Here is a 23,928-nt window from a genome sequence, read left to right as displayed (position 1 = left end):
AAGCCAAACAGAAAAGTAGGAAGAAGAAGCCAAGAAAGATCAGAAAGAGGAAGTAGGGAAGAAAATGAAGTTACCAGAGCCATACCAGCCTCCCCTAATTTTTCCTCAGAGATTTCAGAAAGCCAAATTGGACAAGCAGTTTGAGAAATTTTTAAAAGTTTTACAGAAACTTTATATCAACATTCCCTTCACTGAAGCACTCTTTCAGATGCCATCCTATGCCAAATTTCTTAAGGAAATTCTGTCAAAGAAAAGAAAATTAGAAGACTATGAGATAGTTTCTCTGATAAAGGAATGCAGTGATGTACAACAAAACAAACTACCTCCAAAGTTGAAAGATCCAGGAAGCTTCTCCATACCATGCTTTATTGGTAATAAGAAAATAGACAAGGCCCTCTGCGATCTTGGAGCAAGTGTGAGTTTGATGCCTCTATCAATATGCAAAAAACTAGAGATCGGAGAACTGAAGCCCATCACAATTTCACTACAATTGGCTAATCGATCAGTTAAATATCCAGTGGGCATACTTGAGAACATCCCCATCAAAGTGGGAAAATTCTTCATTCCAGTAGACTTTGTTGTCTTTGAGATGGAAGAAGATGTTCAGATCCCTATCATCTTGGGAAGACCATTCTTGGCAATCCCCGGAGCAATCATAGACGTCAAAAATGGGTGACTGACCCTCAAGGTAGGAGAAGAAGAAGTGGAATTCAACTTGTTCGACACAACGAAAAACAAATTTAAACTTGATGAATGCTTTAAGGTTGACATAATTGATAAACAAGTTAAAGAGGAATTTCATAAGATACATCCTAAAGATCCTCTTGAAGCATGCATTGTGCACAGTCACATGATAAATAATGAAAACACAGAAATAGTAGCCTGTGCACAATAGTTAGCAGCTCATCCACCCCTACCCCTAGCTCAAGCTTCTGAGATGGAGAATTTGAAGGAGGAATAGCCTAAGGACAAGCTCCAGGAAAACACCAAATAGGTAGAGCTTAAACCTCTCCCATCCTCACTAAGGTACGCATTTTTGGACTCAAACTCTAAATATCCTGTTATAATCAATGCTAGCCTATCTAAGTTAGAAAAGAAAAAATTGTTAAGAGAACTTAGGATCCACAACAAGGCCATAGGGTATACAATAGAAAACCTGAAAGGGATTAACCCCTCGATTTGCATGCATAGGATACCTATGGAAGAAAACAGTAAACCCACTATAGAACACCAAAGAAGACTTAACCTAAACAAGAAAGAAGTAGTCAATAAGGAAATTTTGAAACTATTAGATGCAGGTATCATATACCCAATTTCTGATAGTAAATGGGTTAGTCGAGTACATGTAGTTCCTAAGAAGGGTGAGATAACTGTTATCCAAATGCAAACAATGAACTGATCCCTACTAGGTAGTCACTGGTTGGCGAATATGCATATATTATAGGAAATTGAACAGTGCTACTAGAAAAGACCATTTTTCTCTCCCTTTCATTGACCAAATGTTAGAAAGGTTAGCAAAACACTCTTATTTTTGTTATCTAAATGGGTATTCGGGATTCTTTCAAATTCCTATTCATCCAGAAGACCAAGAAAAGGCCACATTCACTTGCCCTTATGGAACATTTTCATATAGGAGAATGCCTTTTAGTCTTTGTAATGCCCCTACTACCTTTCAAAGATGCATGATGGCTATTTTTTTTTTATTATATTGAAAATATCATGGAAGTATTTATGGATGATTTTTCTGTCTATGGAACTACTTTTGATGATTGCCTAGCTAATTTATCTAAAGTGTTGCAAAGATGTGAAGAATCAAACCTTATTCTAAGCTGGGAAAAATGCCACTTCATGGTAAGGGAAGGTATAGTGCTAGGACATTTAATATCAGAAAGAGGAATTGAGGTTAATAAGGCAAAAATTGAGATCATTGAAAACATGCCACCACTAACATCAGTCAGGGGAGTGTGAAACTTTTTGGGACATGCAGGGTTCTATAGAAGATTCATTAAAGATTTTTTCAAAATAGCTAAGTCACTTACCAACCTGTTAAATCAAGATGTTCCCTTTGATTTTGATGAAAATTGCCTTGTCTCTTTTAACAAGATCAAAGAAGCCATGATCTCAGCACCAATAATGCAGCCACTAGATTGGGAGCTACCATTCGAGGTGATGTGCGATGCGAGTGACTTTGCAGTTGGAGCAATGCTCAGGCAAAGAAAAGATAAAAAGTTTCATGCCATTTATTATGCCAGTAAGACACTTGATGACGCACCAATAAACTATGCTACCACAGAGAAGGAATTCCTAGCAGTAGTGTTTGCAATGGACAAATTCAGATCTTACCTAGTTGGGTCAAAAGTCATTATATTCATAGATCATGTTGTAATCTGGTACCTTTTGAACAAGAAGGGAGTGAAACCAAGGCTGATTCGATGGATTTTACTCTTGCAAGAATTTGACCTTGAAATCAATGACAAAAAGGGATCCGAAAATATAGTGACTGACCATCTTTCCAGGCTGAAATTGGAGTACACAGGAGACCTCGAGGATTTGCCAATTGATGATTCATTTCCTGCTGAGCAATTATTAGCATTCTCCCAAGCTCTATGGTATGCTGACTTTGTTAATTTTCTTGTATGCAGGGCATTGCTTCCAAACATGACTTATCAGCAAAGGAAGAAATTCCTACATTATGTGAGATACTACACATGGGAGGAACCTCTACTATATAAGAGATGCAATGATGGACTAATAAGAAGATGCATACCGAAGGAGGATATGGAGAGCATCCTCTAGGACTGCCATTCATCACTATATGGAGGACACTTTGGCATCACAAAAATAGCAGCCAAAATTTTACAAGCTGGATTCTACTGGCCACATTTGTTTAAAGACGTGAGATCCTTTGTGTTACCTTATGACCAATGCCAAAGAACAGGTAATACCTCAAGAAGGAATGAAATGTCACTGCCTGGTATACTTGAGGTAAAATTATTTGATGTATGGGGGATAGACTTCATGGGCCCATTCCCCTCTTCCCATGGAAATAAGTATATTCTCGTTGGTGTTGATTATGTGTCAAAATGGGTAGAAGCAATAGCCACACCAACCCATGATGCTAGAGTGGTCACAAGGTTCCTTAAGAAGAATATCTTCACAAGATTTAGCACACCACGAGCAATAATCAGTGATGGAGTCATAAATAACTCAAATAATAATAAGAAAAATTTAGGAAAAATTTTAGAAATAAAATACAACCAAGTTAAATGAGCCGATGCCCTAGCGATGGGTAACCTAGTGGGAAGTTGCGGTCTTCCTAGCTAGAAGCCCTAAACCCAGGAGAAAATTTATGAAATAGTTTTTGGGACTCCAGAGAAGAGTCATTGAGGTTTTGATGGCATTAGAATGCCAATAAAATCCTTAGAAAAATTTTTAGATTGGTATAGACGATTTTGGCTCGATAAGCCAAACGGAGAGTATTTTGGTCATTTCGTCTTCAGAGATGAATTTTGACTGACTTGTCCAGTTAAGTAAATAATTATTATGACATAAAATGTGAATAAATATTGCTAAAAATTTAATTGAAAATGAGTAGAAAAGAAAAGAAAAGAAAAATGAAATATAAGTAGATTAATGACATCATGCATGAGGTAATTAAAATTGCTAACCAAAGGGAAATGGACAAGTCACTTAAAAGGGATGTCTTGAATATATGGTTAAAATTTGAGATTTATTTGACGGTTAGATCATTATATATAAATTTGAATGCACAAGCTGCCAGATTGGGTATTAATGGTTTGCGGATTTGAGATTTATGAAAGGAGTTTAGTCCAATTTAAGGGGAAATGCTATTAAATTTTTATTGGATATTTAATTTGGGAAAGTGAAGTTATAATTGATTATGATTATTATGGTTCTAGGAGAAATCTTGAAGAATAACAAGCTCAAGTTTGATCTCAAAAAGGTTAGTGCTAATTCATCCTTAAAACTTTGTATATATATCATGTGGAGTATGAAATGAGGGTGAAATTAAGAGAATTCAAACAAGTTTTGCATGAATAAATTCCACCAATTTTGGCAGCCTTAGGATACAGTAGGGTTTCATTGATTAGATTGAGTTATAGTTGTACATGGTTGCCATTGAACATAAATTTGATGCTTTGATTCATTGATTGCATGTATATGGAGAATTAAAGTTATTGGAGTTAGGGTTTAGGCAACAAATTTATGATTTTGCTCATGTATTAGTGAAAGGAAATTCTAATGGTCAATTAGTGACCATTTGGTTGTGTTTGAGTAAGAATTGAAGTGAATTGTGCCATGGAAATTGAGGTTAGAGGTGCTGCCTTGAGTGCCCTGTAGGTCTAGATGTGAGTCCAGCATGTTTGGACAGCTATAACTTGGGTTGTGTAGGTTCAATTGGTGCAAGGCCAATTGGACATGAAATTAAACACATAAAGGCACAACTTTGATGAAGGAAGCCTGTCTAGAAAACAAACTTAGGATGCCCTAAAAATTGACCAAATCCGAGTAACACACATTCTACCTGGGCAAAATGACCAAATGAACAGTGTTCATTCATTTGGTCATAACTCAATGTAGAAAGGTCCAATTGACCTAAATTTTATATCAATGGAAAGCTGAGGCAATTTAGAACAACTTTCATGTAAAATAAAAAATCAAATTCTTGACTTAACTAAATGAAATTGCTAGCCAAAGTTGAACTACTAAATCTGGCAGAACCAAAAATTGCCCAGAAATTATGTGTAAAGGCAATCCGACCAGTTATGGTGAAATAGCCATAACTTGAGCTAAAAAACTCCAAATGGAGTGATTCAAAAAGTGAAATGTAACTAGACACAACAAAAAACAACTTTGATTAAGAACACTTGTCCAAATTCTCACTGTAGAATGGCCTAATGGAACAGTGAACTCTAACACCCAAAATTGAAATTTCTGATTTATTCTTCATTGGTTAGAAGTATGGATTGGCAACTAATGCCAACACTTTGGGATCCAAAATGTGGTAAATCTATGTGATTAAAACTCACGTAACTATTATATATGAGAAAGTCAATATTTTGACTTAAATGATCAAATAATTAGTAACCTTACATGTTAAGTATAAATATTCAAGAAATAACTTTGTAATATGCCCTAGAAAGCCTAATGTGATTGGTTTGGATAGGTTGGCATGCCAATAGGGTTCTGATAGTAGTACTGCGTATGATGTATGGCTCCATGTCATTCTGTGATATGATAGCCTATGGCCATATTGATTATGATGTTATACTTGGCTTTATGCCTTATTGCTTTTATGGCTTATTAGCCATTCTATCTGCACACTAGGAGACACATTGTGATTGATGGTGTGACAGCCCGAGGTACCTAGTACCCAGTGCTAGTTTACCCATTTATCTAGTCAGGTCAATTTGTATAGGTTACTTGGGCATGGAAAAGTATAAATGTAATTGAATTGATTATTAAAAGAAGTAAGGAAATTAAATATTAAGATAAAGAACAAGAATTATTACAATAAAAAGAGGCTAAAAATCATCAAGAAAACGATTAATAAAATGCTAGAAAGAATTAAAATGAATTGAACTGATGATAAAAAAAAAGTTATCTATTATTGAATGCACTGGGAACTTTAATTATTGTGAAATAATTTATAATAACCTAGAAGGTTTTGAATTAAAGGATACAAAAAGATTAATAATAGAAATATAACTTAAATAAATGTTACAACTGTACCTTTCATAATAATATTAAGTTAAGAATAATGCTATTAGAATATTAGCATATTGTATATTCTTACTGTAACCTTATGAATTAAGCACCTCCAAAGAGGATTAAATTAGGAAAAAAAAAAAGGGATATTAAATGTTAGCAACCTTATTGAAGCATAATTAGATCTAAATTATCTGAACTATGTTTTATTTTCATCTGTATTTTGTATATTATTTTCTTTATTATATTATTGTACCACTAAGCAGAAATGCTTAGCGCGATGGATTTGTTTCCTCGTGCAGATACTTAAAGTAAAGCCCAACGAATATTAAACACAGATTTTAGAGTTATGATATGCAGAAGTGTCAGAAGTGTCAAGATTGTCACCTCCTCAGCAATGCATGTAGATAGGGCTCACATTAGTCATATTATGTAATTTGTGAATTATAATTATTTATTATGTTGTAATGAAAATTAGAACATTGTATGTAATATGCACCTGATGTAAATTATGAATTTATGCAATTAGTTTGCAAATTATGTAAACTAATGAAATTTAGAATTTTGATATATGTAATAAGCATGAATGAATTTGTACAAATGAGGATGGATTTGAATTACATAATGATTTTTGAAATGATGATATGAGTATGGATGAATTATTATATGTAAAATATTATTGAAATTTTCAAACAGGTGAATAGTGAAACACGTTAATCGATAATAAAATAGAGAAAACTCCGTTAGTTTCTCTGTCGAAAAATAATTGACATTAAAAGATAATAATTTGAAAATTATTAAAGGAATAAAGTAAGATAAGATAAGGTGCTCCGGCACCGAATGTAGCACACCTCACTCGGCTACACTGTAGTCTGGTGAGGAGTGTTACAAAACTCTTTCCAAGAAAGCTGAAATCGAGATGGTCTGGACCTTTTAAGGTCACTCAAGTCTTCCCGTATGGAGCAGTAGAAGTATGGAGCAAAACCTCAGGAGCATTTAAAGTCAATGGGCAGAGGCTGAAGCCTTACTTTCAAGGAGAACCAATAGAGAGCGGAGTCAATTGCACCCTCGACCATCCTCCTGATAGACCATAAAAGATGAAAGCAAAGTCCAGCTAAATACTATAAATAAGTACTTTTTGGGAGGCAACCCAAAAATTTCTAATTTTTCTTTCTTTCTTTCTTATTTTAATTTTGTTAATTTTTGTTCACATTTTCTTTTGTAGGAATCCCAAAAGATCTCAAATTCGGAAAAGCAAGGGGGAATAGAAAACAAGAGAGGAGAGGAATCATAAAGTCAAAACCACAAAAGAGAAAATTGAACAAAATTGGAGAAGTAGCTCTGTTGCTAACCTCTACATCCATTTCATACATTGTGGTGATAAAAACTTTCATAAGGGAAAATTTTGGAGAATCAAAAAATTACACGGGTCATGTACTAGTTTCACATGCCCCGTGTAACTTTTTGAAAGTCCATAAATTTCTTATAATCTTTAACTCTAAGGGAGACAGAAAGTTACACAGGTCCATAGCCCAATTTACATAGGCCATGTAATGTTGCTAGCAGAATAATCTAACGACAGAAGGTTACACGGGTCCCCTTTGTAATTTACACGGACCGTGTAACATGTCCAGCAAAGCAACTCGAGAGACAGAAAGTTACACAAGTCCTAGAGCTCAATTACACGAGCTGTTTACTATGAAAGAATTTGAAATTTTCGGGCAGAAATTTACACGGCCCCACATGTCGGGACCCATATAGTGATACATGACCCATGTATCATGTCGCAGATGTGACTCCTGGAGGGCAAAACGAAGAGTTTTAACGGCTCTTTAAATGCACCCCTCACCTTAAACCCATTCATAAAGACAAAACCCTTAATCTCCACCACTCATAGTCTATAAAAATCCCTCAAATATCTTCTCCCTTCACCAAACCCTAGTCTTCTCTTTTTCAAAAGTCTCCCATGGCTCCTGCAAAGCAATCTGCATGAAAAATGGGCTCTTCTTCAAGGCAAGGAGGAGAATCCTCACCTTCTCCCCCTCAACCGACACCCCAACACCCAAGAATAAAGGCAGCCTCTCCTCAACTAGCCCATCCTCAACCACAACCCGCTCAACAAGCCCCACCGCAACCTCAGCCACGAGCTGCTCCATAACCCAAAATCTCCATTTCTTGGGGATTCTGTGATGATGTGTCACACCATACCCCTCTGTAAGGCATAACATGATCTAATAGTATACCTAATGAATTATCGACTCCATCTACCAATAACCCATTAAATACACTATAAGGGATTTTAAAACAATTTTCTTACTCTTTGAAAGTGGTGAGCTTGTTTAGCAGGTATTAAAAAGATTTACTTGAAGTTTAAAGATTTGATAAAATTTTTGTCCATTTTGATTTTTCTGCAAATTTTGGAAAAATTTTCGGCAAAGTGCCTACTGTATTTGAGAAAATTGAAAATTTTACCAATAGAAAACACTTCTAATATAACACATCATCAACTCAAAACCACCATTATAACTTAAATCAGCATAATTTCCTCCAAACTCCACAATTCAATCAATATTTCATAACTCAAAATTTCAATTCAATTATTTCCAAAAATAGTAAAAATTAATTTCATACACATTGCATTAAAGAAAATTTAATTTACATTTATCAGTCCAAAAATTACATTAGAAAATCCAAAATAATATTATTATAAAATCTGTACAACTGCTCATGACCAATTTACAAATGTACATATAATCAATTACATCAAAATAAATATTTACAATCAGGGTATAAAATTATATCCAACAAAAGGTCCAGAAGTAGCTCTGAAATCCTCAGCAGCTCACTCTGCTGCTCTACTAGTCTCTCTATCTGCGACAGCAATAAACAGCCATCGCTGAGTACTATGACTCAGTGGTGCACAACATACTAAAATAAAATTTTATGCATAAATCAAATCACATTTATTCAAATATGGTAATGAAAATGAAAATAAATACAAAACAAAATTTATAATTTTAGTCAAAACAGTCTCATTTCGGAAAGTCCCAAAAGAAATTTCATAAAAACACACAGTTATATCATGCCATCAGTACAATATTCATCTCAATAACCGGAGGCTCATGAGGAATCTCAAGACTAGCTAGCTCAAACTATGGGTACCCATTTAATTTTTTCCTTTACTAGCACACACCTCAACACTTCAGCTAGAGAGGAAATTCAAAATTCAAAACTAATTCCTCCCACTAGGCATGCTTGTAAGGCATTCAGATATATGGTCATGACACTGTGGTATCAAAACTATCTTAACATTTTACTAAACATTTATTGACAATTCAAACACATACAATTAAATTTCCAACAATTTAAGTCAAAAGCATAATATTCATTTCATTCACAAATTTGAAATAAAAATAAATCACAATTTATTCATCAAAACAAATTGTCAAGAGAATTTACAGAAAAATTTTATGTTGTGCACAAACCTTGTGCGAGTCCCCTCTAGGCCTTGACTCGATGTCTCGAATTCTTTTCCAGTACTTTTTCAACTGAAACACATAATTTTACAGTGTTTCGTTATCATAACGTATAATAAATTCAATAATAAATTCACAATTACTTATGTCTAGTTCTAATATGCTTAATTTAAAGTTCTTTGAATTTTGCATTTCGAGGTTACTATTCACGATACTATTCAAGTTAAATTGTTGACTTTCTTATGCTTAATAGGTGTAGGAATTTCAATTTCATCCACATACCACATTTTGGTTGCTTAATTAGTTGATTTTGGTTGCCCCTTCAATTTTTAGGTCTCCTAGGCACAATTTCAAATTTTCAGTTTTGATGTCCTGTATTGCACTGTTCCATTGGTCATGTTGCTATGGAATTTGGCTAATTGTTCTTCATAGAAGTTGTTCCTTATTGTCTTAGCTTTAATTCCCTTTTTGAATCACTCTATTCGGAGTTTTGTAGCCCAAGATATGACCATTTGAGCATGACTGGCCATATTAGTTTAATCCAGATTTCTGGGCACTTAATTTGGTTCTGGCAGTTTTGGACCACCAACTTTAAGTAGCAAAATGATTGGGTTGTGGGCAGAACTTCATGAAAGTTGTAGTGTCATGTCATACCTTTCCAATTCCACAAAAATTAGGTCATTTGGACCTGTATAGCCCAAGTTATGATCAAATGAACAAACACTATTTATTTAGTCATTTTGGTACAGTGGCAGTGCACTACACCCAGATTTGACCTAATTGTTCACTATGTTAATGTTATTTTTTGGGCATGGTTCCTAAATGAAAAAATGGCCATTATGTGTCTATTTTCATGCTCAATTAGTTTCACACCAAATAGATTGGTAATTTTCAATTTTAGTCCCTGAAAAAGACCTAGGTCAAGCTACCAGAATAGTGACCCTAACCAATCCGAATTGTACATGGTTTCTACCAATTCAAACATACCACAAATGGTTCCAATTGACCATTTCTCACTTCAATTGGGGTCATTTGTACCAATTGAACATTTCCCCAATTTTTCCCTAATCTTCAAGATGTTTAAGAATCCTAATTACACAATTGTGCAATCTAATGCAATTAAAGTTTATAATCATTGTCTACATGCTTAATTCAACCTAATTAACCATTAAAGTTCATCAAAATCTTGCAAATCAAGTCCCCCCCTATAGCTAGCCAAAATTTCTATTTGGTCCTTCCATGATAATTTTTGTTTGAATTTAAGTTCAATTCTAGGTTAACTTAACTAAGAACATGAAAATTTAACAAAAGATGTTACGTTTAAGTACTAACCTTTGTTTGATTTCTACTTCTTCAATTTCTTCCTTTTTCTTCCTTTCTTTCCTTCCTCAAACTTCTTCTCAAGTGAAGATAACAAGCTTTTATGAGGTAATTGTGGGGAAAATTAGGGTTAAGTGAGGGAAATCAATCTTAGAGCATGCTTTAATGGAGGTTTGTTAATGGAGGTGGGAGTGGAGCATGGGGTAGTTAAAAATAAGGAAGGAGAAGAAAGTGATTTGCTTTTTAATTTTTATGTATTTTATGTGTCATTTTATGTATTTGACTTGGTCAATTATTAGGGGCAAATTAATTTTAATTTTTGACATTATTGTTGAAGTCATCACATGATGAAATAAATCAACTTTTCCTTACTTTTTCTTTTTCTTAAATTTTTCAATAGTTCTTTAATTTAATTCTAGATTTCAAAATTTTCATTTCTCCAATTTTGTTGGACAGTTAGGTCAGAAATTACTTCTAGGGGTGAATCGACCAAATTGCCCCTCACCGGTCTGATCTGGTTTGTTAGTTATTCAATATTTGTTCTGGATCACTGACCTAATTATTTAACCTGCTTAATAACTCTTTTCTGTGATTTTCTCTTTTCCACTATGTTTGTAGTAGTCCTTAGGACAGTGGTGTCACATTTTCCAGTTCAAAATTTGAGTTAAGACTGACCTCGCAATCATTTCTCAGGAAGGTCACCCATCACTGTGACTCCTGGCTCATTTAACCTTTTATGTTCTGTTTTTCTTATTTATACTTAACTATCTAGTAATCACTAATTATTTGCATTTGTGGCTTATCTAGGTGTCTTAGATGTGGTTCTAATTCCCTTAATTGTGCGGACTGACACCGATCATCGAAACAGTAAAATATACCAGGCTATGTAAATAGGGGTGTTACAATTCTCTCCCCCCCCCCCCTTAAAATAACTTTTGTCTCGAAATTTTACCTGGTATTAGTCTCTAAAAAGCTGTAGGTGCTGCCTCCTCATGTCCTCCTCACGTTCTCAAGTAGCCTCCTAGCCTGAATGATGGTTCCACAGCACCTTTACCAACGGTATTTGCTTGTTCCATAGCTGCTTCACCTCATAAGCTAGAATCTCTATGGGTTCTTCTTCATATGTGAGGTCTGGATTTACTTCAATTTCTTCCACTGGTAACACATGAGATGCGTCAGATCTGTACCTCCTCAACATAGACATATGAAAGACGTTATGCATCTTCTCCAATTCTAGAAGTAGTGCCAAACGATATGCCAAAGGACCCACTCTTTCCAGAACCTCATATGGCCCGATGAAACGAGGACTCAGTTTTCCTTTTCTACTAAATCTCATAATTTTCTTCCAAGGGGAAACCTTGAGGAATACTTTCTCACCCATTTTATACTCAATATCCCTTCTCTTTATATCAATATAGGACTTCTGACAATCTGATGCAGCTTTGATTCGATCTTTGATTAATCTGATTTTCTCCTCAGTCTACTTAATAATTTCGAGCCTAATCATCTTTCTTTCACCCACTTCATCCCAACACAAGGGAGTTCTGCACTTCCTGCCATTCAAAGCTTTATATGGAAGCATCCCAATGCTTGATTGGTAGCTGTTGTTATAAGCAAACTCAATCAGAAGCAAGTGTGTGTCCCAACTGCCCTCAAACTCAATCACACAAGCTCGTAGCATATCCTCCAATATCTGTATTACCTTCTCAGACTGGCCATCTGTCTGTGGGTGGAATGCCATACTGAAGTTCAATCTAGTTCCTAGGGCTCTCTGAAGACTACCTTAGAATCTAGAAGTAAACCTAGGGTCTCTGTCTGATACAATTGATACTGTTACTCTGTGAAGTCTCACTATCTCATCAATATATAATTTGGCCAATCTTTCTAAACTATAGTCCATCTGAACTGGCAGAAAATGAGTAGACTTGGTCAGTCTATCAATAATGACCCATACTGCATCATGACTCTTCTATGTCCTAGGAAGTCCCATCACAAAATCTATAGTTATTCGTTCCCATTTCCATTCAGGCACTGGTAATGGATGTAATAAACCAGCTGGTACTTGATGCTCTGCCTTCACTTGCTGACAAGTTAGGCATTTGGATACAAATTCAGCTACATCTTTTTTCATACCCATCCACCAGTAATGTTCTTTCAATCCTCTGTACATTTTAGCACCACTAGGGTGCATAGCAAAAGGAAATTCATGTGCTTCCTTCATAATGATCTGTCTCAAGTCAACGTCATTAGGAATGCACATTCTGCCCTAGTGTAGCAGTAGGCCATCTTCTCACACTGAGAATTCAGGTTTCTTGCCCTGTCAGATTTCTTCCAGTAGTTTCTGATATCTTTCATCATTCTGAGTAGCCATTCTGATATGATCAATCAACACTGGCTGTATATGCCATGCAACTACTATCTACCCCTCATCATTAATCTCTAAGCTGGCATGCAATGCTCTCAACTCATGTACCATAAATAAAGGAGAAACTCTCAGACTTGCCATAGTCTTGCGACTTAAGGCGTTAGCCACCATATAAGCTTTCCCTGGCTGATAGTCTATCAGACAATCATAGTCTTTTATCAACTCTAACCATCTCCTCTGTCTCAAATTCAACTCTTTTTGAGTGCCCAAATACTTTAAACTCTTATGATTTATGTAGATGTAACACTTCTCCCCATATAAGTAGTGTCTCCAGATCTTAAGAGCAAATACAATAGCTACAAGCTCTAAGTCATGTGTTGGATAGTTCCTCTCATGCTGTTTCAGCTGGCTTGATGCATATGTAATAACATCCCGATCTTGCATCAATACACAGCCTAACCCATTATGAGAAGCATCACTGTAAACTGTGTATTCTTTACTCGGTGTAGGTAAAGTAAGGACTGGAGCTTCAGTCAAACATTTTTTTAACTCATCAAAACTCTGTTGGCATTTATCCGTCCACTGAAATTTAACATTTTTTCGAAGTAGCTTGGTCAATAGAGATGCTAACATGGAGAACCCTTTCATAAAACGGTGATAGTATCCAACTAGACCCAGAAAACTGTGAATCTCTGTGACATTTCTGGGTGGCTTCCAATTAAGGATAGATTCTATTTTACTTGGATCTACTTTGATGCCTTCTGCCAATACTATGTGCCCTAAGAAGGATATTTGCTTCAGCCAAAATTCACACTTTGACAATTTTGCATAAAGCTATTTCTCCCTCAAAGTCTGCAGTACAATCCATAGATGTCGATCATGCTCCTCTGCACTCCTCAAATAAACCAATATGTCATCGATGAATACTAACACAAAATGATCAAGGTATGGTCTGAAAATAGTGTTCATCAGATCCATAAAAGTAGTCGGAGCATTGGTTAACTCGAATGGCATCACCAGGAATTCATAATGGCCATATCGAGTTCTAAAGGCAGTTTTTGGGATACTCTGCTCTTGCACTTTTAACTAATAATAAGCCGATCTCAGGTCAATTTTGGAGAACACAGCTGCACCCCTCAACTGATCAAATAAGTCATCAATACAAGGCAATGGGTATCTATTCTTTATTGTCACCTTATTCAACTGCCAGTAGTAAATACATAAGCGGAGAGTGCCATCTTTCTTCTTAACAAGCAACACTGGCGCTCTCCAAGGTGACACACTAGGGCAGATAAAGCCCTTGTCAAGCAGCTCTTGTAACTACACTTTTAATTCTTTCAGTTCTGCTAGTGCCATTCTATATGGTGTTATGGAGATTGGGTCCACACCAGGTATAACATCAATCTAAAACTGCACCTCTCTTTCCGGAGGTAATCCTGGCAACTCATCAGGAAACACATCCAGAAAATTACATAATGTAGGGATAACACCCCTCACCCGTCTATAGTGTAGCTGAGCAAGGCGTGTCATACGGAGTGCCGGAGCACCTGATCTTATCTAATTTCATTACAGTCCTTGATTTATTTATTCAAAAACTTTATCTAAAGTTTTGGCTATTTTTACTGTTTATCAAAATCTGACTAATTTTGGAAATTTCAAAAATTTTAACAATAATCCAGTAGAGTGCAGGTTGTAATTTGGACTAACAGTTCTTTTGAACCTGCCAAAAACAATTTCAATCAATGCTTAAATTCATGACTCAGATTATCTCAAAGCATTCTCATCAGTTTCTCAAACTCAGATTCAGTCTCCAAAATTTCTCAAATTCAATCTCATTCAGAATTATTATGATTAGATAATCAATTCAAATATCAGAATTCTTATATTTCATTAACTTATATAATTTGCCAATTAAGTACATAAATTTATCAAGTACTGGATATACAAATAAAATTATAGTTACTAATTCACATTACAATATGAGCAGTAATTATAATGTACATATTAGAAAACATGCTTAAAATAAGCCCTTTCTACATACATTGCTAAGGAGGTGACAACCTTGAACTCTTCTGACACTTCTGCAGATCTGGACTCCAAAAATCTCAGTCGATAGTCTACTGGTTTTACCTTCAGTACCTGCGCGAGGAAGCAATCCCATCGAGCTAAGTATTTCTGCTTAGTGGTGCAATAGTATAACAAGAAATAATATATACAATTAAAGAAAAAAAATAAATCATAATTCGGATACTCAAGAATCAATTTAATTTGGTATGGTATTTCTAGTATCAACGATTTTATATACTAGTTTGTTCCTCTTTGGAAGTGCTTAGTTTATAACTTTTCAGTAATACTACCTAGTATACAAATTATTCTAACTGTATTGTATTTCAAGTCTCTACGGTTCTGTAATTTATATTTTTGTTATGATTCTTTTGCTAATCTCTTTTACTCATTCATTCAATACTTAATTTAATTGTACTGAAATTTCATTATACTTAACTTAACTTAGCTTCCTGAATTGAATAATATTTTAAATGACTGCCCATATAGCCTATACACTAACCAGACTGGATAAATGGATATACTAGTACTGGGTACCTAGTACCTCGAATCGTCACACCATCGGTCACAAAGTGTCTCCTGGTGTGCAAACAGTGTGGCTAAAAAGCCATATAATCAATCAGACATTAAGCCGAGTATAATAACACAATATGTATAGCCATAGGCTATTAAAATCATAGTATGGCATAATAAGCCATAAAATACAATATGACGTAAAGCCATTGTAACACCCCTATGTTCGGTAGCGCGTTCTACTATTCCGGTGATAGTGTCTGTCCGGATAGCTAGGATGCCTAGAACAACACTTAGATATGGGTGAGGAGAAATAAAATAATGAAATACAAGAAAAGAAAATACAAGAAAAACAAAGGAAAAATAATAGCAATGAAATGTAACCAAGTTAAACGAACTGAGAACCCTAGCGATGAGTGACCGCATCGGGAAGTTGCGGCGTGGACCGTCGACTAGCCCTGGACCGCGGGGAACCCTAGAAAATATTTTTAAGACTTAAATAAACATCTATTGAAGTATAAATATTATTAAAAATATCAAAAAAAATTAAATAATTAGTACAAAGAAAAACGAGAAATCGAGAAAACGACAAAACTTGATGTTACCGAAAAATCGTGAATGCAACCTGAATAGGGGCATTGTGGTTATTTGACATCCCGAGTTGTCTTTTGACCTAAATGTCCATTAAAAATAAATGATATTACAATTGGAAAATGTCATGAAAAGTTAAAATAGTGGTACATAATCTAAATAGCAAAAGATAAGAGAAAAATGTGGAAAATTGGAAAGTTTAACATTAAAATATCCTTTTATTCAATTAGTGCTCCACTAACACCACTTAAGTGGACCACTAATCAACCCTTGGATAGAAAAATTGTGTCATCTTCAACCTTCAGAAAAATCAGCTGAAACAAGGGAGAGAAACCTCCATGGCCAAATTGCATGCAAGCTCTCATTTCACCACCTTCAAGTCATAAATTCTTATAAGTCCCTTCCTTAAAAGTGATCCTCACACCATGGGCAGTAGATAGGCAGTATGAAAGTTAAGTTTCTGTGAGGTTTTGAAGAACTTCAAAAGTGGTAAGTGAGTGTTTTCAATTCTTGTTTCATTAAAAGTGTAACCAAGGTTGTGGGTAATTGATTTATGGAAGAATTTTTGAAGTTTGATTAATTAGTGGAAATGTACATTTTGGCAGCCATGGAACTTCACTATGAACAGCTTATTCTTGCATGTAAATAGTGGTTTGAATGATGATTTAAATGTTTAATTATATTGTAGTTGAATTCCATGTGTAAGGTTTGATTTGGAAGCTTGAAAAGTGAAAATGGAAATTGATGAGCATGTGTAAACTTGTGGCAGCCTCATGAAGAAGATTGAAGTGTTTGAGTTCATGAAATGTTATTGAATTATGTTGTCATTGATGGCAGCATGTGTATATAAATAATTATTTGAATTTGGACATGAAAATGAGGTAGGTTCATGTGGTTGAATTGTTGTAAATGGGACTTTAATTGTTGTAAATGGAACTTTGGAAAATTCTGTATTATAGTGTGTTTGCTGAGAGTGGTTACAAGCTACCAAAATGACCAAAAATGTGAAGTAAAGTGTGTTAGTGTTATGGTACAATCCAGAATTGGCATGGAAGAGTTAATTTGGTAAGTGTTGGATGTGTAATTGGTAAGGATGAACAATGTGTAATAGGGCAGTGTATGTTTTGGCTTAGAACATTAAGCGTGTGGCTCCAATTGGTATGAGACCAATTGGAGGTGAAACTAGGCACAAAATGTGCCAACTTTCATGAAGGAAGCTTACCAAAATTCTGCCTAGAAGGTAACTTGAAAAATGACCAAATCCGGATTATGAATTGAAAGCCTGAAAATTGACCATTTGGGTAGCAGTTAGTGTTTTGGCCATAACTCACTCAAAACAAGTCCAATTGACCTGAAATTTTACTATAAATAGTTTAGACATATATCTACAATTCTTATGAAGACACCAACACCAAAAATGACCATAAGCAAGTCAAATAGCTTGCACAAGTTCGGGTATAAAAACTGGCCGAACCAAAAGTGACCTAAAAATGACCTAAAGTTACCATTTTGGTACATTCTGTCCAGCATTGGTAAATTGACCATAAATTGGTCTACACAACTTAGAATGACCTAAAATTTTGCCCCGCGTGCAATAAGACATAGACCTACAAGTTTTTAGTTTGGATCGAAGCCCGAAAACTGAGGGAACTAGGTCATCCAGCTAGGTCAAATTAGTATATCGAAGTCCGACAAATTACAATAAAATGCAATATACTTGGAAATGAAATTGGTAACATATACCAACACTAAAGGGCTATAAAATGTGATATACTGGTAACATTAAACCTAATCCACTTAGAGTGCATCGATGGTCAACATTTTAGGTTGATTAAGGAAAATAATAAAATTCAATAAATTAATTATTAAGCCTTATTATTAGACATAGTTTAAATGAGTACTGAAACACTTCAAATTGTGTGTTTCAGTTAGCAAAGACTCAGGGAAGGGGAAGGAAACACTGAGTCAGAGCCAAGAGACATTTATCAGAGGTTTTTGCACAACAGTTATTTCTTTTGAATTTTTCAATTGAAATGAATTATGACTATTCATATATGATTGTTTTAAATTGTGGAAATGTGTTGAATGGATATTTGATGGATACTTATTGCTTGAAAAATATTGTAAATGGTTTGAAACCACAGCTATCATGTATATTGATTGAATTCCTCGCTAGCTTGTCTAGTGGGATGAATTGACTTTGAATTCCCTCTCTGGCTGAAGTGTTAAGGTGTGTGCCTGTTGAGGACGAATAGAATGAGCACTCATATTATTGCTAGCTAGCTATGTTATTCCTCACTAGCCATCGGCTTTTGGGATAAATTGGACTTTGGAACATGATTAAGCTGTGTGTGTGATTCATTAATATTTATTGTGATATTGTGAAATGGAGTTTAAATTCTTTATGACATTCACTATCTTTGAATTTAACTATGGTTTTAAGTATCCACTATTTATATGACTTATGATTTATGTTTTAAAGTTGTATTTTGTTAATGTTGTGCACCACTGAGACATTGGCTCAGCGATAGCTTTTCATTACTGTCGCATATAGACTGACTGACAAGGCAGCAGACTAGGCTACTAGTGCTTTATTGAGAGTTCATCGGGTATATTGAGTATACCATACTTTGCATTTTGTATTGTAATGTATGTTCACTGTATGTATATATTGTTCTTGGTTTTAAGCAGTTGTAAATTAAAATTGTACATTGAAGTTGTAAAATAAATTGTGAATTATTTTGGCTTGTAAAATTTGTGATATATTTCTTTTATCTTAGCTTTTGAAAACACTAAAAAAATTATTGTGGATTTGAGTTGGCAAATGTTGAGAAACATATTATGTTAATTAAATATTGGAGTTTGGGGATTGAACAAAATATAGGAAGTGCTTTTTTTTACAGGTTTTAGAAGAACTGTTTTATTCAAAACACAGATGGCACTCTGTCAAAATTTTTACAGAAATTATTGATACTTTAAATGTGTTATTTAGTTTCACTTCAGTAAAAGAAAATTTTTAACACCTGTCAATAGTGCTCACCACTGTAAAAAGAAGTAAGCAAAGGTTTAAAATCCTTTGTAGTGTATTTAATGGGTTATTAGTAAACAAAGTTTGGTAATTCATTAGGTATACTACGGGATTATGTTATGCCTTACGGAGGGGTGGGGTGTGATATGTTTAAGTCGTATCAGAGCTAGTTTTTAAATTATGTTTCCACCTATAATTTGAATATTTTTTCTTCATAGTACAACTGCTCAATGTCATTGTTTGATACATACAGTACATTACATTATAAATATGCATTAACAGGAGGAAATCTCCTTGCGTTATTTGTTCAGGAGGTCTAAAATCCTCAAATCGACTATGGAAGAGGGTGATCGTTCAGTCGATCAATCTATAGAGGCTGAGGTACAAGGGGATGCCCCAGCCCTACACAATGTCAGTGGATCAGCCGCACCAGCCCCCTCAGTACCGCAGTTTCCTGCTCAGTTCGCTCAGCAGATGGCTGCAATGTTCCAACAAATGGCTGGTAACATGCCTACTCAAGTCCCACTACAGACACCAGTGGTACAACCACAGTCTTCAGCTAGGCATTATGACAAGCTGATGAAATATGGGACTACTGAGTTCAAGGGGACAGTAGATCCTCTAGAGGCAAAACAGTGATTAGAAAGAATGGATAGGGTGTTCAAGAAGCTACATTGTACAGAGAAGCTCAGATTTGAATATTCAGTATCTCTGCAATAGGGGGATGCATATGAATGGTGGAAAATCATTCCCCATAGTCTGGTAGAACCTTCAGTGATAACATGGAATGATTTTCTACGGGAGTTTAGACAAAAATTTGTCCCTGATGCTTATGTAACACCCCTATGTTAGGTAATGCGTTCTACTGTTCCGGTGACCAGTGTTATCCGGACAGCTAGGATGCCTAGAACTACACTTCGATATGAGTGAGGAGACATTAAATAATGAAATAAAAGAAAAGAAAATACAAGAAAAACAAAGGAAAAATAATAGTAAAGAAATGTAACCAAGTTAAGCGAGCTGGGAACCCTAGCGATGGGTGACCGCACGGGGAAGTCACGGCGTGGACCGTTGACTAGCCCTGGACCGCGGGAAACCCTGAAAAATATTTTTAGGACTTAAAGAGACATCAATTGAAGTATAAATATCATTAGAAATATCAAAGAAAAATTAAATAATTAATACAAGGAAAAGTGAGAAATCAAAAAACGGATAAAACCCGGTGTTACCGAAAAATCGGAAATGCAACCCGAACAGGGGCATTGTAGTCATTTGATACCCCGAGTTGTCTTTTGACCTAAATGTCCATGAAAATAAAGTAGTGTTAAAGTTTAGAAATTACATGAAAAATTAAAGTTGGAATGAAATATAATGAACGAGAATTATGGGGTATAATGTGAATAATTAAAAGTTTAAAATTACCTTATTATTTAATTGAGTTAGTGGACCATTATGCACCATATAAAAACCAAAAGTGGACAGAATTTTCCACTATCTTCATTCATCTTCTTCACCTCTCAAGTTGCAGAATTTAAATTCCTCTCAAACCTCTATTAAAACACCTTCATGCAAGCTTTAATCTCACTCAATCTCACCATGATTTCCACTAATCCTTTCACAAGAAATTGTCCACACATCATGGGAAAGCTATAGCCAGCAAGAAAAGGAGCTTTGGTGAAGGTTGAGAAGTGGTCAACTAAAGGTAAATGCTTATTTCTTTAACTTACTTTACTAAAGTTTGTGTTGAGGTTATGGGGAGTATTTTGGGTGAAGAAATTTGAAGAATTATTGAGTTATTGGACTACCCAATTTTAGGCAGCCATGAGAGCCTATATTACTTGAGTATTCTGCCCAATTTACTTTGTTAGAATTGTGTTGAATAAATATAGAAGTGCCAAGAATGAATATTGAAGTATTGGGAGGAGGAGGATTGCTAAATTGGAAGTGTAAATTCTCTTATGCAGGTTGTGATTGTTAGCAGTGTAAAAATTAGGTTATAAGTGTAAAGTTGTGGCTCCAATTGGTATGAGGCCAATTGGAGGTAAAACTAGACTCAATATAGACCAACTTTCATGAAGAGATCTTGTCCAAATTCTGCCTAGAAGTGACCTAAAAGAATGACCAAATCCGGAATAGGTAAGTGCAGGCCTGAAAATTTACCATTTGAGCAGCAGTTAGTGTTTTGGCCATAACTCACTCAAAACAGGTCCAATTGACCTGAAATTTTGACCATGAATAGTTAAGACCTATGTCTACAAGTCTTATGAAGACACCAAAGCCCAGAAATGACCATAAGCAAGTCAAACAGCTTGCACAAGTTCGGGTCCAAAAACTGGCCGAACCAAAATTGACCAAAAATGACCTAAAGTGACCAATTTTGATGCATTTTGACCAGCAATAGTAAAATGACCATAACTTGGTCTACATAACTCAGAATGACCTGAAATTTTGCCCCGCGTGCAATAAGACATAGATCTACAAGTTTGTAGTTTTGACCAAAACCTGAAAACCAAGGGAACTAGGTCGTCCGGCTAGGTCAAATTGGTATACCGAAATCCGACAAATTGCAATAAAATGCAATATACATGGAAATGAATTTGGTAACATGTACCAATACTAAAAGGCTACAAATGTGACATATTGGTAACATTAAAACCTAATTCACCTAGAATGCATCGAGGGTCAACATTTTAGGTTGACTAAGGAAATAATAGAATTCAATAAATTAATTATTAAGCATTATCGTTAAAGACCGTTTAAATGAATACTGAAACACTTCAAATTGTGTTTCTCAGTTAGCAAAGACTTAGGGAAGGGGAAGGAAACACAGAGTCAGAGCCAAGAGACAGTTATTAGAGGTTTGTGCATAGCTAGTTTTTAACTGATTTTGTTTTGAATATTTCATATGATTAAATGACATTTTTCTTATGTATTATGTTTAACAAGCATTGGATTTGATTCAATGATTATTGAAATTGTTATAGTATGTATGAACTTAGCTTTGTGAAATGGTATTTCCACAAGTATTAAGCATTGTTATGGATTGAATAATTATGTTTTGGAAAATTGTGATAGAACATGTTTTGAATTGTGATGGCAATTTTCATGGAAAAATGCAAATTTATGATTTGAATTGTGATGAGCATAAAAATTATTGGATATTGGAATTGACTTTGAATCGAATTGTATTGTGATTTATGCTCACTGAAAGGATTGTGATATTGTTTTATATCTCACTATAGATGCTTGACTAGGTTATTACCCGTCTCTCTCATTTGTTGAGAAGACAATGGAGTTAGTTGTATTTTGATTACCATGGTACGTGCACAGGCTTAGATTTTCCTCTGATTTGAGGTTAGATCTAAGTTTATTTTATCGTTATGGCCCTTGCGAAAGATTCATTATTGTGATGGTATTGTGCACGATGATTCGACCTCCCCGACCATAGGGAGTTAGAATCTGATTCGACCTCCCCGACCATAGGGAGTTAGAATCACATCGAATATGGCCCTTTCGGATTAGTCTTGCATAGTTAGTGAGATAAAGAATGGCTTTTGAGATAAAGAATGATTTTTGAGATACAGCATGGTTTTTGAGATACAAAATGGCTTTTGAATGGTAAGGAATTGTGATTTCAATTATGATTTATGTATAGTTAATTTTGTTGGAATTACCTAAATGGTTAGTTATGATTTGATAAATTGAATTTTATTATCGAAGTCATTTTATACAGATGATTCACATTATTGGCAATGAATATTTTGAGTTTTGGAATTTGATGAGTATTCAGATTTTCAAATTATTTACTATAAATTTTGTCAATGTATATTGTACTATGTTTTAAATTATAGTTGTGCACCATTGAGTTCACCACTCAGCGATAGCTTTGTATGCTGTCGCAGGTAAGAAAAGCATAGAGCAGTGAGTAAGTTTCTTTGAAGACACTTTCAGATCAGCTCCAGGTATATTATAGGTATACCCATGTACATAGGTTTTGATGTATGCATGTAATAATATGTATGTAAATTATTTGAGCAGTTGTATAAAAACTCTTGTAAAATATTTTGGTATGTAATTAAATGTAAATTATTGTAAATATAAATTTGAGATTTCATTTACTTGAATAGTTTTGTATTATAAATTTTGAGTCTTGTAATCAATGAAATGTTTCTTTATGATGAGATTAGTTTGAAAATGAATTGATTGTTTATTGAGAATTGAATTGTGAATTGAAATGAAGTTATTGAAGTTGTATTTGAGAAAACATATTGGGAGCATTTTCTTTTGCAGGATTGAAGAACTGTTTTCTCAAAATACAGCAGGCACTTTGCCGAAATTTTGAAAAAAATTTTATAACACCAGATTTTAATTGATGATTTAAATTTCACAAAAGTTGTTTTTAAAATCCCTTGTAGTATATCTAATGGGTTATCAGTAGACGAAGTACGGTAATTCATTAGGTGTACTACGGGATCATGTTACATCTTACGGGGGAGTAGGGTGTGACAGCTTATGTGGACTAGAAGCTGCAAGAGTTCCTAAGTCTGAAACAGGGAAGTAGATCAGTGGCTGAATATGAAAGGGAATTTTCCTGCCTGAGCCATTATGCAGTAAGTTTACTTTTTACCAGTAGGGAGAGATGTAAGAGGTTTGAAACCGGCTTGAAGCTCAGTATCAGATTACAAGTGGTCGGATTCAAACATAACAACTTCTCTGAGCTTATTTCTCAAGCAGAAAGAATTGAATCTGAAGCGGCCCCTGAGAAAAAGAAATCAGAGAAGACAGAAAAAGAGGGAAAGTCAGTAGAACAGAGTTCCAATGGTCCTACTGGAAAGAGGAAG

At 34.9% G+C, this 23,928-nt stretch overlaps 1 pseudogene; it reads left to right on the top strand.

The window, feature by feature from the left end:
* Positions 1–208: 208 nt before the first annotated feature.
* Positions 209–7,024, top strand: LOC131174587 (uncharacterized; annotated as a pseudogene).
* Positions 7,025–23,928: the final 16,904 nt, after the last annotated feature.

Source organism: Hevea brasiliensis, chromosome 16 (genome assembly GCF_030052815.1).
Source record: "Hevea brasiliensis isolate MT/VB/25A 57/8 chromosome 16, ASM3005281v1, whole genome shotgun sequence".
In the NCBI taxonomy this organism is placed as follows: Eukaryota; Viridiplantae; Streptophyta; class Magnoliopsida; order Malpighiales; family Euphorbiaceae; genus Hevea; species Hevea brasiliensis.
The sequence above is the reverse complement of the archived record's forward strand: the minus strand, read 5'-3'. Positions and strand labels throughout refer to the sequence as shown.